We start from the raw sequence: 14,405 nt of genomic DNA, 5'->3' as shown, positions 1-14,405 counted from the left end.
GCACTATGCAGCGTGCCTCATTTTGGTCCTCGGGAAGTTCCTGCCTAGTTAGGTAGGCTAGGAATGGTTCTGTCCACGGGGCAATGACTGCCATTATTACGTGGGCTGAGGATGTTACTTCGTTGGCAGAGCCTCCCGTTGTGTCAGAATGTTCGGTGTTGGGCGGTGCGGTTGGGTCCGGGCTGTTATTTCCGGATTCCCCTTCCCATAATATGGATGGCTTGAATGGCCTCTCCAAGAAAATGTTGGGGGGACTGCATCGCACTTTGCGCCGATGCGTGCCAAGACGTCTGCTGCCTGATTGTTTTCCCGGGCTATATGGTGAAATTCGAGCCCCTCGAACCGAGCTGACATTTTTAGGACGGCGTTGCGATAAGCTGCCATTTTCGGATCCTTGGCATCAAAGTCTCCATTTATTTGGGATATCGCAAGGTTCGAATCCCCACGCACCTCTAGGCGTTCGATGCCCATGGAGACTGCCATCCTGAGACCATGTAGAAGGGCCTCGTATTCGGCTGCATTGTTGGAGTCTGTATACATTATCTGGAGTACGTATTGAACTGTATCTCCTGTTGGGGACGTTATAACGACGCCAGCCCCTAGACCAGCTAACATTTTGGAGCCGTCGAAGTGCATGATCCAGTTGGAATATGTGTCGTACTCTTTAGGGAGTTCGGTTTCAGTCCATTTGGCGACGAAGTCGGCCAAAACTTGTGACTTGATACCTCGTCGTGGCTTGTAGGTTATGTCAAACGGGAGGAGCTCAATGGCCCATTTGACAATCCGGCCCGTCGCGTCGCGGTTGTTTATAATATCGTTAAGAGGTACTTCGGAGGCTACTTTTATCGAACACTCTTGAAAGTAGTGTCGCAGCTTCTGGGATGCCATAAACACCGCGTATGCTATCTTTTGATAATGCGGGTACCGTGACTTGCATGGAGTGAGGGCAGTGGACACGTAATAAACTGGTTTTTGAAGGGGGAATTTGTGTCCGTCCGTTTCTCGTTCGACGACGAGCACCGCGCTTACAACTTGATAAGTTGCCGTGATGTATAATAGCATTGGTTCGCCGATGTTAGGTGCGGCCAGGACCGAGTTTGTTGCCAATATGGCTTTTATTTCTTCGAGTCCGGTCATGGCAGCATCCGTCCACTCGAAGTGTTTGGTGCGCCGGAGGAGGCGATAAAGGGGTAATGCCTTTTCTCCCAAGCGGGAGATAAAGCGGCTTAGAGCCGCCACACATCCAGTCAATTTTTGCATTTGTTTGAGGTCCTTTGTAATATCCAATTGTGACAGAGCTCGGATCTTGGCTGGGTTTGCTTCAATTCCTCTACTGGATACAATGAAGCCCAAGAGCTTTCCGGCTGGTACGCCGAAAACGCATTTTTCTGGGTTAACCTTGATGTCATATGTTCGGAGGTTATCGAATGTGAGCCTCAAGTCGTCTACTAGAGTTTCGACATGCTTGGTTTTGACAACCACGTCATCTACGTATGCTTCCACTGTTTTGCCGATCTGGTTTACCAGACATGTCTGAATCATGCGCTGATATGTTGCGCCGGCGTTTTTGAGCCCGAAGGGCATTGTGTTGAAGCAGAATGGGCCGTATGGGGTGATGAATGCCGTTGCGGCTTGGTCTGGCTCTGCCATCTTAATTTGATGGTAGCCAGAGTATGCGTCGAGGAAACAAAATGAATCGTGTCCTGCGGTAGCGTCGATAATTTGATCGATGCGGGGGAGGGGAAGGGATCCTTTGGGCAAGCCTTGTTGAGGTCCTTGAAATCGACACATAGGCGCCAGGATTTGTCCTTCTTTGGTACCATCACCAGGTTTGCTAGCCAGTCCGGATGTTTTATATCTCTGATGAATCCGGCCTCCAGTAGTTTGGCTAGCTCTTCTCCCATGGCTTGTCTCTTAGGTTCGGAGAAGCGCCGAAGAGCCTGCTTGATAGGCTTGAATCCTTTTAGGATGTTTAGGTTGTGCTCGGCCAGCCTGCGTGAGATTCCTGGCATGTATGAAGGGTGCCAGGAAAAAATGTCCCAATTTTCACGTAGGAATTCTCATATTGCGGCGTCGACATCAGGGTTTAACTGCGCCCCGATGGAGGCCGTTTTTGTAGGGTCCGTTGGATGGACTTGGAATTTGACTATTTCGTCACCGGTTTAAAGGAGGTGGACTTGGATCTTTTATCGAGTATCACGTCGTCCCTGTTCACCGTGGAGCGCAGCGCAGTCAGTTCCTCGGCCGCTAGGGCTTCGGATAGTGCCTCGAGGGCCAGTGCGGCTGTCTTATTTTCAGCGCGGAGTGCTATGTCCGGGTCACTAGCAAGAGTTATGATTCTGTTGGGTCCGGGCATTTTGAGCTTCATGTACCCGTAATGGGGTATAGCTTGAAAAGTTGTGAATGCCTCTCGCCCTAATAGAGCGTGATATCCGCTGCTGAACGGGGCCACTTGAAACGTGACCTCCTCGGACCTATAATTATCCGGCGTGCCGAACACCACATCCAGTGTGATTTTTCCTGTATAGCACGCTTCCCGACTGGGGATTATTCCTCTAAAGGTTGTGTTGCTTTGCTCAATGCGGCTCCACTCTATTTCCATTTTCCGAAGGGTTTCCTCATAAATGAGGTTCAATCCGCTGCCACCGTCCATGAGTACCTTGGTAAGGCGAAAGCCGTCCACTATTGGACTGAGGACCAATGTGGCTGGTGCTCGGGCTGTTCGGAATTTAGGTTCATCACTCGCATTAAAGGTAATAGCTGTGTTACTCCATGGGTTTATTGTTGCTACTTGGTAGACTTCGGCGAGGCTGCGGAGTGTTCGTTTCCGCATATTATTTGATGCGAAAGTCTCAAAGACTGTTAATACCGTACTGGTATCCCTGGGCTGGTGCTCTGTGAACTCTAGAGTTAGAAGCTCCTCGCCACTTCTAGCCACCTGCCGGAGTATCCAACATGCTCTAAGGCTATGAGTTGGTGTGGCGCCCTCTATACTATGGATTTTACAGGGTCCATTGAGCCATTCCTCTAGTACGGTTCCATGCCCTATAGAGGTTTTTTGCTTTTTGGTGTTTAACCCAGGTGCCTGGCGATAATGCACCCTTTTATTTCGGACTGGGTTTTGAATTCAGGGCCGGATTGTCCCAAAATTTTATTTCGGTTTTCCAGGCGCTTTCCATCGCACAGTACTTTCATACTATGGATGCCAAGTCGGCGAAGCGTGTAATTTCACGGCGACTTATGGCGTTGAGGATTCCGTTGTCCGTGCAATTATTGCAGAAGAATGAAATTGCATCCTCCTCGCGGCAGTCCTCTATCCTGTTCAAAACCAAGAGGAATCTGGCCCAGTAATGGTGTACTGTTTCTGCGGGCTCTTGCCGAATTTGGGATAGATCCCTTATATTTGGGTGGGCGGGTGGAATTAAATCCGGAACCTCGCCCAATCTGAGACTCAGGGGCCAAGGAGTTTCCGAACTTGGAAGCTTGGGTTCTTGATGTTGTCCAATGAATCTAGCCCGCTGCCTGACTTTAGGTTCAGGGCTTGAGTGATGTCCTCCCCTCTGCGGGTATCCGGCTTGGAGGGATCGGGAATCCAGACATAACTAGTCGTTAAGATAGATGAAGGCTTGCCGCATTGTTCCTCCACCACTGTGACGTGGTGGGTGACCTGGGGAGAGCTAATCTCTCTCAGACCGGGTTTAGGCCCAATCTGATCGTAGTCTGTAGCGACTCCCAGGGCGGCAATGCGATCCAAGAGCTCGTTGAAGGAAGAGAGCTCCATCGGATCTAACTGCTCGGTGAGTTCCGAGTTGACGTGGAGATTGCTTTCGATGACCCGAGAAGTCATCGTCGGCGCGGCGCCGAACAAGCGGTCATAAGAAAACCGCCTAGCCGGAGAGTTTGGCCGATAGCCAAAGCTCCTTTAGCAACAGCGCCGTCTTTAAAGACGGGATGAGGCATCCTTCCTGATGGCGATGGCACAACGGAACTCTCAATGAAAGCACCAATGTCGGTGTCAAAACCGGCGGATTTCGGGTAGGGGGTCCCGAACTGTGCGTCTAGGTGGATGGTAACAGGAGACAAGGGACACGATGTTTTTACCCAGGTTCAGGCCCTCTCGATGGAGGTAAAACCCTACTACTTCTTGATTAATGTTGACGATATGGGTAGTACAAGAGTAGATCTACCACGAGATCAGAGAGGCTAAACCCTAGAAGCTAGCCTATGGTATGATTGTTGTTCGTCCTACGGACTAAAACCCTCCGGTTTATATTGACACCGGAGAAGGCTAGGGTTACACGGAGTCGGTTACAATGGGAAGAGATCTACATATCCGTATCGCCAAGCTTGCCTTCCACGCCAAGGAAAGTCCCATCCGGACACGGGACAAAGTCTTCAATCTTGTATCTTCATAGTCCAGGAGGCCGGCCAAAGCTTATAGTCCGGCTATCCGGACACCCCCTAATCCGGGACTCCCTCAGCGGCCTTTGCGAACGCTAGGGCCTCGTCTCCTCCGCTGGCCTTTGCGAACGATACGGCCTCGTCTCCTCTACTGGCCTTTGCGGACGCTACTGGTCATGCTACACCGCCACATGTAGCGGCTTTCACAGGAGGTGGTGGTCGCTGCTCTGCGAGTGCTACTACGTCGACTACTTCAGCTATGTACTGCACTCAGGAGGAGATTGCGCGACTTCGCATGCTGATTGCATCTGGTTCACTATTGTCGGGTGCCTCTACGACGACCTCTTCAGTTGAGTCCCTGACCGAGCAGGAGATTGTGCGACTTTGATGCCTGCTAGCTCCATCTTCCGGTTCTTCATCGACAGGTTCTGCTAGTTCTGCTACTGACTCTTCTGGCATTGAGAGACCACCTTCTACATAGTCAGGTATATCTCCGTGGATTCTTGATACTGGAGCATCTTTTCATATGACTCATGATTCATCCACTTTGTCTTCTATTCGTACTCTCGACTTCTCCTGTTCATGTTCTTACTGCTAATGGTACCTCTCTCCCGGTTAATGGTCGAGGCATTCTTAGCACCTCATCTTTTCATGTTCCTGATGTTGCTCATGTTCCTCGACTTACCATGCAGCTTCTTTCTAGTGGCCAGATTGTTGACTCGGGTTGCCGGGTCATTCTGGACTTTGACTCTTGTTCTGTTCTGGACCGTCACACTGGTGCTCTCCGTGGTGCTGGCCCCCGGTGCCATGACTCTCCGTGTCTCTCGGAGCTTGACTGGCTTCACCTTCCCTCCGCTGCTACCGCCGCCAGTCTCTCCTCCTCTGTTGCCTTGTCTACCAGCTCTTTTCAGCAGTGGCATCATCACCTTGGTCATTTGTGTGGCTCTCGTCTCTCCTCTTTAGTTCGACATGGCCTTCTTGGATCTGTCTCCGGCGGTGTATCTTTGGACTGTCAGGGTTGCCGTCTTGGTAAACAGATCCCGTTACCTTATCCACATAGCGAGACCGTGTCTCAGCGTCCTTTCGACCTTGTTCACTCTGATGGTTGAGGTCCAGCTCCCTTTGCCTCGAAGGGAGGTCGTCGCTACTATATTATCTTCATAGATGATTTCTGTCGGCACACATGGATATATTTTATGTCTTCTCGTACTGAGGTCTTCACTACTAGGGAAAAGCCTAGTAGCGGCATGGGTTTTGGGTTCATCAATAGTGCGGGTGCCCGCGCTACTGATACGGCGCCACAGCTAACTTGTAGCAGTAGCGCGTGTTGACACACGCTACTGCTATACATGGTTAGCTGTAGCGTGCGTTGCAAACAGCGCTACTGCTAATTACATGTAGCGGGTCTTATACCCCGCGCTACTGCTATTACTTTCAAAAACAAAACAAAAATCTTCATCCCGTGCGTGCTGTCAATGGCAGCAATGGTAAGATCTAGCGATGATTGGCGTCGCCGGAGGCATGAACGGACAGCGGAAGACTAGATCCAGCAGTGGCTGTTGGAGAGGGCCTGTTTCTATGGCAGAGCGAGGCAGCGGTGTGGGGCTTCTCTTCCCGACCATGCGAGATAGCTCCGGGTCATCCATGGCGACGACCTGCACGGGCATGGACATGGGAGGGTGATTTAAACCATAGGGAGAGAGAGAAAAGGAAAACCGAGGGAGAGAGGAAGGTGATGTAGGGAGCAGCGGAGCTAGTCACCGGTGGCGAGGTGCTCCGGTGTGGTGGCGCGGGGCGGTGGCCTCCTAGATGTCGGTGGAAGACTGGCGAGCTCCTAGACGCCGGTGGCGCGAGGCGGCGGCCTCTTTCGGCGCCATGGAGGAGGATGGGTGCATGGGCAAGAGGTCCATGTGAGAGCATATGGAAAGTGAGAGGAGACAGTGGTGGAAGAGAGGAGGGATTTGGGGGAGGAGATGGGGATTCAGCCGAGGTTATGGCGACTTCACCTACCTCGTACTTAGTAGTAGCGAGGGGTATAAAACCGCGCTACTACTATCAACTTAGTAGTAGCACGGGTTTATACCCCTCGCTACTACTATGGCATGTGTCGGTGGGCACGGTAGAGACCGCTTAGTAGTAGCGAGGGTTAAAAACCCGTGCTACTACTAATTAGCAGTAGCGCTTCTTTTTGTGCCGCGCTGCTGCTAAGATTCTGTGTATAAGGTTTTCCCTAGTAGTGGTTATCTATCTATAAGCATTTTGTTGCCATGGTTCACACTCAGTTCTCTAAGCCTATTCGTTTGCTTCGTGCTGACTCTGCTGGAGAGTATATCTCCAATATGTTGCGTGGAGTTCTTGCCGAGCAAGGTACTCTTGCTCAGTTCTCTTGTCCTGGTGCTCATGCTCAGAAGGGCGTGGCTGAGCGCAAGCATCGTCACCTTCTTGAGATGGCTCATGCATTGATGATCGCCGCCTCTATTCCACCTCACTTTTGGGCTGAGGTTGTTTCCACATCCACCTATCTCATCAACCTTCAGCCGTACACTGCTTTGTAGGGTGGCGTTCCTTTCGAGCGTCTCTTTGATCGTTCTCCTGATTACTCGGCTCTTCATTTATTTGGTTGTGTTTGCTATGTTCTTCTAGCACCTCGTGAACGCACCAAACTGTCTGCTCAGTTTGTTGAGTGTGTCTTCTTAGGCTATAGTGATGAGCATAAGGGCTATCGTTGTTGGGATCCTATCGGTCGTTGGATGCGTATTTCTCGGGATGTAACTTTTGATGTGTCTCATCCTTGCTACCCACGTCCATCTTCCTCGACCTTTTCAGTGGAGGATATCTATTTGCTCACTTTTCCTGACACACCTCCCTCTGTGCCCAGTATTCCTATTCGTCGTCTTGCAGTTGCAGATCCGACGTCATCCTCTTCTACGAATTCTTCTCCTCCCTCATCGCATGACTCGCCACCTTCATCACCGACACATTTCCATCTCCACCTTCATCAACGATACCTTCCCCTTCTCCACCTTCATCATCGCTACATTCCCCGTCTCCACCTCCAGTGATTCCACCTATTCCCTCCTTTCCTTTCTATTATACTCGTCGTCCACGTGTTCTGGATAAATCCACTGACGTGCCATCTACTTCTGGTGCGTCCTCCTCCTCATCCCGGCCGACTTATGGTCTTCGGGCTCGGCCTCACCCTCTCCTTGACCGCTATTCTCCTAGTCGAAATGCTCTTTCGGCTGTACTTGAGCCTACGTCTTATCGCGATGCTGTTGTTCATCCTAAATGGCAGTTTGCGATGGTAGAGTAGCTTGCTGCTCTTGAGCGCACCGGCACGTGGGATCTTGTTTCTCTTCCTTCTGGTGTTCGTCCCATCACTTGTAAGTGGGTCCACTAGTAGAAAAAGGCTCATTTGTGCCGGTTCTAGAGGGCCTTTATTCCCGGTTCTGGAACCGGGACTAAAGGGTCGGTACTAAATCCCCCCCCCCTTAGTCCCGGTTCTTATATGAACCGGGACTAAAGGCCCTCCACGTGGTCGCTGTCTGGTATTTTTTGATTTTTTTTAATTTTTTTTTCCAATTTTCAAATTTCTGAATTATTTTGCAATTTAATCTCTAATCACCACTCATCACTGCTCAATTTAACCTCTAATCTCTAATCACCTCTCATCATTCCAAATCATCTAATTTCCTGGCCGGTCACCCGATCTCTCACTACTCCAGCCTGAGCACGCTTAACTTCCGGGTTATATTCCCCCTCGTTTCCAAGTCTACACTTGTTGTTTTCCTGACAATAGTAAGATGTCAATCCTATTAACCCTCAGGAGTTTAGCTTGAGTATGAACTCACATGTTTTACTGTTTGAGTTTGAAACTATTATTCTAAAAAACAATAATTATTTAGTAACACTAATATTTCTTGAATAAGTAGTTTGACCACAGTTTGACCAGATTTGGCCAAAATTCAAAATACTGAAGTAATTATTTAGTAACACTAATATTCTTGAATAATTATTTAGTACCAATAATACTTCTTGAATAAGTAGTTTGACCATAGTTTGACCAGATTTAACCAAAATTAAAAAAACTGAAATTTGAGCATAACTTTTTTCCTTTTAGAATTTGAGGATTCTAAAAATTTGCAAACAGACCTACGTAGGTAAAAATTGGATGCGGATTTTTGTGTTGATTTTCTTGATATATTATATGTATTTTTCCGACATCGTATACAAAAGTTATAGCCGTTTTATTTTTTCATAACACTTTTTTGCAAAACATGTCCAAATTTAAGTTTTTTAATTTTCCTAACTAATAGATGTAGTAACATAACTACATCTCGAAGGATTTTAATTTTTGAAGTTTTTATCATTTTCTTTTGCTTTTTACAAAACTAAAAAGGTGATAGGGGGGTATAGTTTAAAAATGGGACCTTTAGTCCCGGTTTGAGACACGAACCGGGACTAAAGGGCATCGCTCCCTTTAGTTCCGGTTCGTGTCTCAAACCGCCCTTTAGCTCCGGTTCGTGTCTCAAACCGGGACTAAAGGTCCCATTTGAACTGGGACTAATGCCTTTAGCCGCACGGACCGGGACTAATGTCCCCATGGGTCCCAGTTCGTGGCTGTACCGGGAGTAATGGGCTTATCTGGCCCGAATAAAAGCCCTGTTTTCTACTAGTGGTCTACAAGGTTAAGACTCGCTCTGATAGTCCTTTTGAGCGTTACAAAGCTTGTCTTGTGGCTCGTGGTTTTCAGCAGGAGCATGATTGTGATTACGATGAGATATTTGCTCCTGTGGCCCATATGACCACTATCCGCACACTTCTCGCTGTGGCCTCTATTCGCCATTGGTCTGCTTCTCAGCTTGATATTAAGAATGCCTTTCTTAATGGCGAGCTGTGTGAGGAGGTATATACATGCAGCCCCACTTGGGTATTTTGTTCCTGATGGCATGGTATTTCGTCTTCGTCTCTCTCTATGGCCTGATTTGAGCGTTTTGCCTCTCTGGTGACTGTCGCTGGTTTTTCAGCGAGTGATCATGATCCAGCGTTGTTTGTCCACATTTCCGCTCGTGGTCGGACTCTTATTCTTCTCTATGTTGATGACATGATCATCACTGGCGACGACCCTGAGTATATTGCCTTTGTGAAGGCCCGTCTTAGTGAGAAGTTTTTGATGTCTGATCTTGGCCCTCTTTGCTACTTTCTTGGTATCAAAGTCTCTTCTACCTCTGATGGCTTTTTTATTTCCCAGGAAAAGTATATCCAGGATCTTCTTACTCGTGCTGCTCTCAGTGATGAGTGCACTGTTGAGACTCCCATGGATCACAATGTTCACCTCTGTGATACTGATGGTGACCCCTTGTCTGATCCAACGCGCTATCATCATCTTGTTGGGAGTCTTGTCTATCTAGCTGTCACTCAGCCGGATATATCTTATCCGTTTCATATTCCGAGCCAGTTTGTCTCTGCTCCCACTTCGGTTCACCACAGTCACCTCCTTCGTGTTCTCCGATATCTTTGAGGCACTATCTCTCACCGTCTATTCTTTCCTCACTCTGATTCATTACAGCTTCAGGCCTATTCGGATGCTATGTGGGCTAGTGATCCCTAGGATCGCCGTTCACTTTCTGCTTACTGTGTTTTTCTTGGTGGTTCTCTCATTGCCTGGAAGAAGAAGAAACAGACTGCAGTTTCCCATTCGAGTGCACAGGCTGAGTTGCGAGCTATGGCTCTTTTGACTGCACAAGTGACTTGGTTACGGTGGTTACTTCAGGATTTTGGTGTTTCTATCACTACGCCTACTCTTCTACTATCTGACAGTACATGTGCTATTAGTATTGCGCGCGACCCTGTGAAGCATGAGCTCAGCAAGCATATTTGTGTTGATGTTTTTTATGTGCGTGCTGGTGTGCAGGATCGGGTTATTGCTCTTCAGTATGTGCCTTCCGAGTTACAGTAGGCTGATTTGTCTACGAAGGCCCAAGCTAGAGCACATCATGACTTCTATCTCTCCAAAATCAGTGTTGTTTATTCATCATGAGTTTGAGGAGGGGGTGTCAGAGTTATATATACATAGCCATGTAGCCTTTTGTCTTTAACCCATTGTATAAGGGATTTTCTGCATATTACCTGCACCTGTACATGTACATATACTGGCCTATGGCCCCATGGGAATACAAATTGCATATTCCTAACACAATCTTCATCACTATTACTTATATGAAAGTCAGAGTACAACAAATTATTACAACAATCAGTCCATAGCTGATAAATCACACACACCCCACACACACAGAGCATAGCGGCAACATGAGCACATCAGGGCTCATGCTGGATAAGCTGAATCTGACTCTTAATTTATTTCCCTCTTGCTCAGAACCTGTACCATCATCTAACCAACCAGATGATAAACACTCGCAGTGATGCATATGTAAGGGACAATCCAGCAAACCTCCATAAACCGAACCAAACTGTAAGACGGACCATCACATCGACAATGTAGATCGTTGTAGGCGCAGAGCAGAGGTAGAGCAAACAAAAACTTAATACTAGGCTACTAAAGGACTACGATTACTAGATGGATGTTCACTAAGCATTACTATATATAAATATGTGATGTAGTGGTTGCCGTAAGCCCGTCTTCCGCCCCTAATGAAGTCTAGCAACACATCACAGAACGTACACATGGTATGCATATGTCTGTGGACTCTGTAATCTTTAGATAGCTGATCAGTCTTGACGGTATCCAGGTTGGGACTGCTCATATATACTATACTAGATCATCAATGGCGCGCGTTGATGCGCCCATCAATTTTTTCAATCAAATGATAGGAAATTTTACAAATATTTGGAGGCATGATCACTACCCAGGTCTAAACCAAGAAATAAATCTGTGGTGGTTCAAATCACAACACGACACCTATAATTCACCGAAATCATACATATTAACCAGAAAAAGTACTCAAGATGCCAATCTAATTAACATGTTAAATATACTTGTAGCAAGTATTGACTTAAAGTGTGTAACCAAACAACTGTAGTATAACTTCACTCTGAATAGAAAAGATGGCTAATTAGTGAATTAACCTTGAGAACACCTTTGGCAGCGTAATGAAATCCTCCATCTCTTAACTCAAATGCCTCATATATTCCAAAAAATTCAATTTAGAAAAGGAAAGGAAAAAAGAAAGAAGGTCATAGATTAAAAAGGCTATCGCTCTTGCCTATGCCGGCACACCATCTCTGTTACCCTAGCTTCGACAGTGGCTGTAGCATAAACAATAAAAACTGGACTTAGCACACAAATAAAAATACAGGGCTTGTACATCCTAGAGCATAAAACAAAAATAGTTTCTCAATACTTAAAATTATTGGACAAGGCAAACAAAGACTTATGATGAATTCATACCAATAGTTTTGTTACTACAGATCCATGATTTTTGTAGTACTTCGAGCACAGAATGTCTTACACTATCGGTAGCGAGGATGCGGAACGGGGCTTGTTCTCTTCAGTGTCGTCGTATACCTTAAGATCCATCCGGTTGGATCTATTCTTCATATGCATGGCCCATACATCTCCATGTTATTTGTTTAAGAAAGTAACTAATCTTATCCAACAACATGTCTCACTTCATCTATCCTTGTGCTTCATCTATGGACAAGTGATGAGGACTAATAAAAAGAAAGTTCTAGCAGACCTTACATATTTATGAATTCTAATGGACAAAAATTACTTTCACATTAAATAATACACAAAGTCAAAGTTTTCTGATAAAACGGAGTTAAATTAACAGCTACATATTTGCATAATGTTGATCTATATGCTCAGAAATGCAACTGGTGAAACAGAAGAACCGATAAGTTAAAGATCCCAGGAATAACCTGGTCTACACAAAGTGTTAGATAAAATTTTCAGCAACAAGTGACTAACTAAATAAGGATTTTCTGTGCACTATCAAAGAAGTGATCAAACACCATTTGAGCAACATGAATGTTTGTACATAGAAAGAAAATCGCAATCGTTAGTCATTGCAGATTTTCCAATTGTAATGTTGTAGTCTTATAAGATGCTCTCCACATAAAAAAAATGTCAGAAATTAAGCTCACTCAAACAAATGACGCAAAACAGAACTCCTAAATGGAATGTGATCCAGTATCTATACTTGACAAAAGGGAAACAATCTCTAATCTAGTATCATTTCCTGACTTAGAAGAAGCTTGTGTGGTGAAAGGAAAACAAGACGTTCCACATGAGTAATTATTCGATTACATCAACCAACATGTTTCCCATACTATAAGGCCCCATTCGTCAACTGCCCGGTTCCATAAACTCCTGGACTCCGGCTCACCGAAATGACTTCCCGCTCCATGGAAGAAAGTCTATACGTACACCTGTAGCAGCAATACCAGAAACGACAGAAAAGTAGTTCCTGATTGTCCATGGCATATGAGGAAGCAAATCATGATGGTAAACACTCCCCATGATCTTGAGCCAACACATTTTCTACCTGATATATGGTAAGTTTCACATGAACATTAGTTGAAGAAGGAACTATGGAGGTTAATTGCATCAGTATAGTGAGTCGATGGTGTCAAACACATGACATGTAAACTATTAAGGAAATCAATGCCCGCAATGTTTAAGAAACAAAGGATATGATAACTTAACCAGGAAGAGAGTTTGCTTGAGAAAATGAGCCTGCTGGAAGCACCGTGCCCACTGCTGCCTGTTGTCTGACTTGTAGACGCTAGGTTCGCGACTACTGGGAACCTAGCCACCGCCGTCGCGGCAGAGGAGTTGGATGGTTCAGTGCCATCGTTGTCGTACCCGTCGGCCCAGGAGGCGCCGGGATCAAGGCCGTGCACGGGCGGCGTTGAACGGGCTCGGGGCCGGCGTGCGGGTGCGTACTTGCGGAGGATTCGAGGGCTTCTTCCGGATGCGCACGGCGGGGCAGTTGATGGTAGGACAACGACTTGCGGTGGTCTGCACGGCAATCTCGCTTAGGCGCATGCTGAGACGGCGATGCACGGAGGAAGGTGGAGAACAAAGTGGGCTTGCGCGGGGGCCCTCGTGCAGCAGCGCCGCCATTGTGTCTCTTCAAACAGCAGCAGCTCCGACGGGTGGAGGAGATGGAGATCGCCATGTGTGGCGCCGCCTCGGGAGATGCGTAATACGCGGGTGGGAGGGGGGAGTGAAACTAAAACTTGTGGAACGGGAGGAAATACCTAACGCCTATCGTGGCCATCCATCTGGGATCGTACGTTAATTTTCATGGACTAACGAGAAGGCTTCGATTCGGCTTCGGGAACAGCGGCCCCTCAGGACATCCGGCCCAGGAGCAGCCCACGCTCGAGAGCAGACGCATCGGACGACCGAGAATGATCCGGGCACGGAATCTAACGGCCAGAAACGTGAAGCGCTGAGAGGGCTCGCTTTAGGTGCGGTTATACTGTCCTTAATATGTTCTTTCATCAACCGCACAGTTCACTGCTTTGTTCATCGTCTCGACGTAGCCGTTGTCAGGGTTCACCCGGAAATAAAAGGTGTGATGAGGTGCTCAACGCCTGCACAAGGGATGAAAATAAGCATTAGAATCAGTTCTGATTTTCAACTATTTACTTTTCTAGCAAGTAGGGAGATTTCTCAAGGGGGGAAAAAGATGGTGACAGATGAACCCTATGACATGGAAAACCGGAGTGCCTATCTTCTATCGATGGGAGGTTCATACAAAAAGGCATAGAAACTTGAGCAGGGTTGGTAAATGTCTGCACAAATGAAGAAAGAATCGTACCAAAAGCTTAGTTCTGCTGGGAATGGGGAGGGCTCGGGCTCCTGCTGGAGTGTCGTCGCCTCCGCTTTGGTGGGCTGTCTTGTGTGAGATGCCGTTTTATCCCAGTTCCTTCGCTTATTCCCCCCACCCGGTCTGAAGCCACCTTGTGCAGAGGAACTTGTTCAAATGCCTTGTGAGCAACGGCTGGGATCAAGACACCCCAGAGTGCAAAGA

The sequence above is a fragment of the Triticum dicoccoides genome, chromosome 4A (assembly GCF_002162155.2).
Source record: "Triticum dicoccoides isolate Atlit2015 ecotype Zavitan chromosome 4A, WEW_v2.0, whole genome shotgun sequence".
Lineage (NCBI taxonomy): Eukaryota > Viridiplantae > Streptophyta > Magnoliopsida > Poales > Poaceae > Triticum > Triticum dicoccoides.
Note: the sequence above shows the minus strand (reverse complement) of the source record.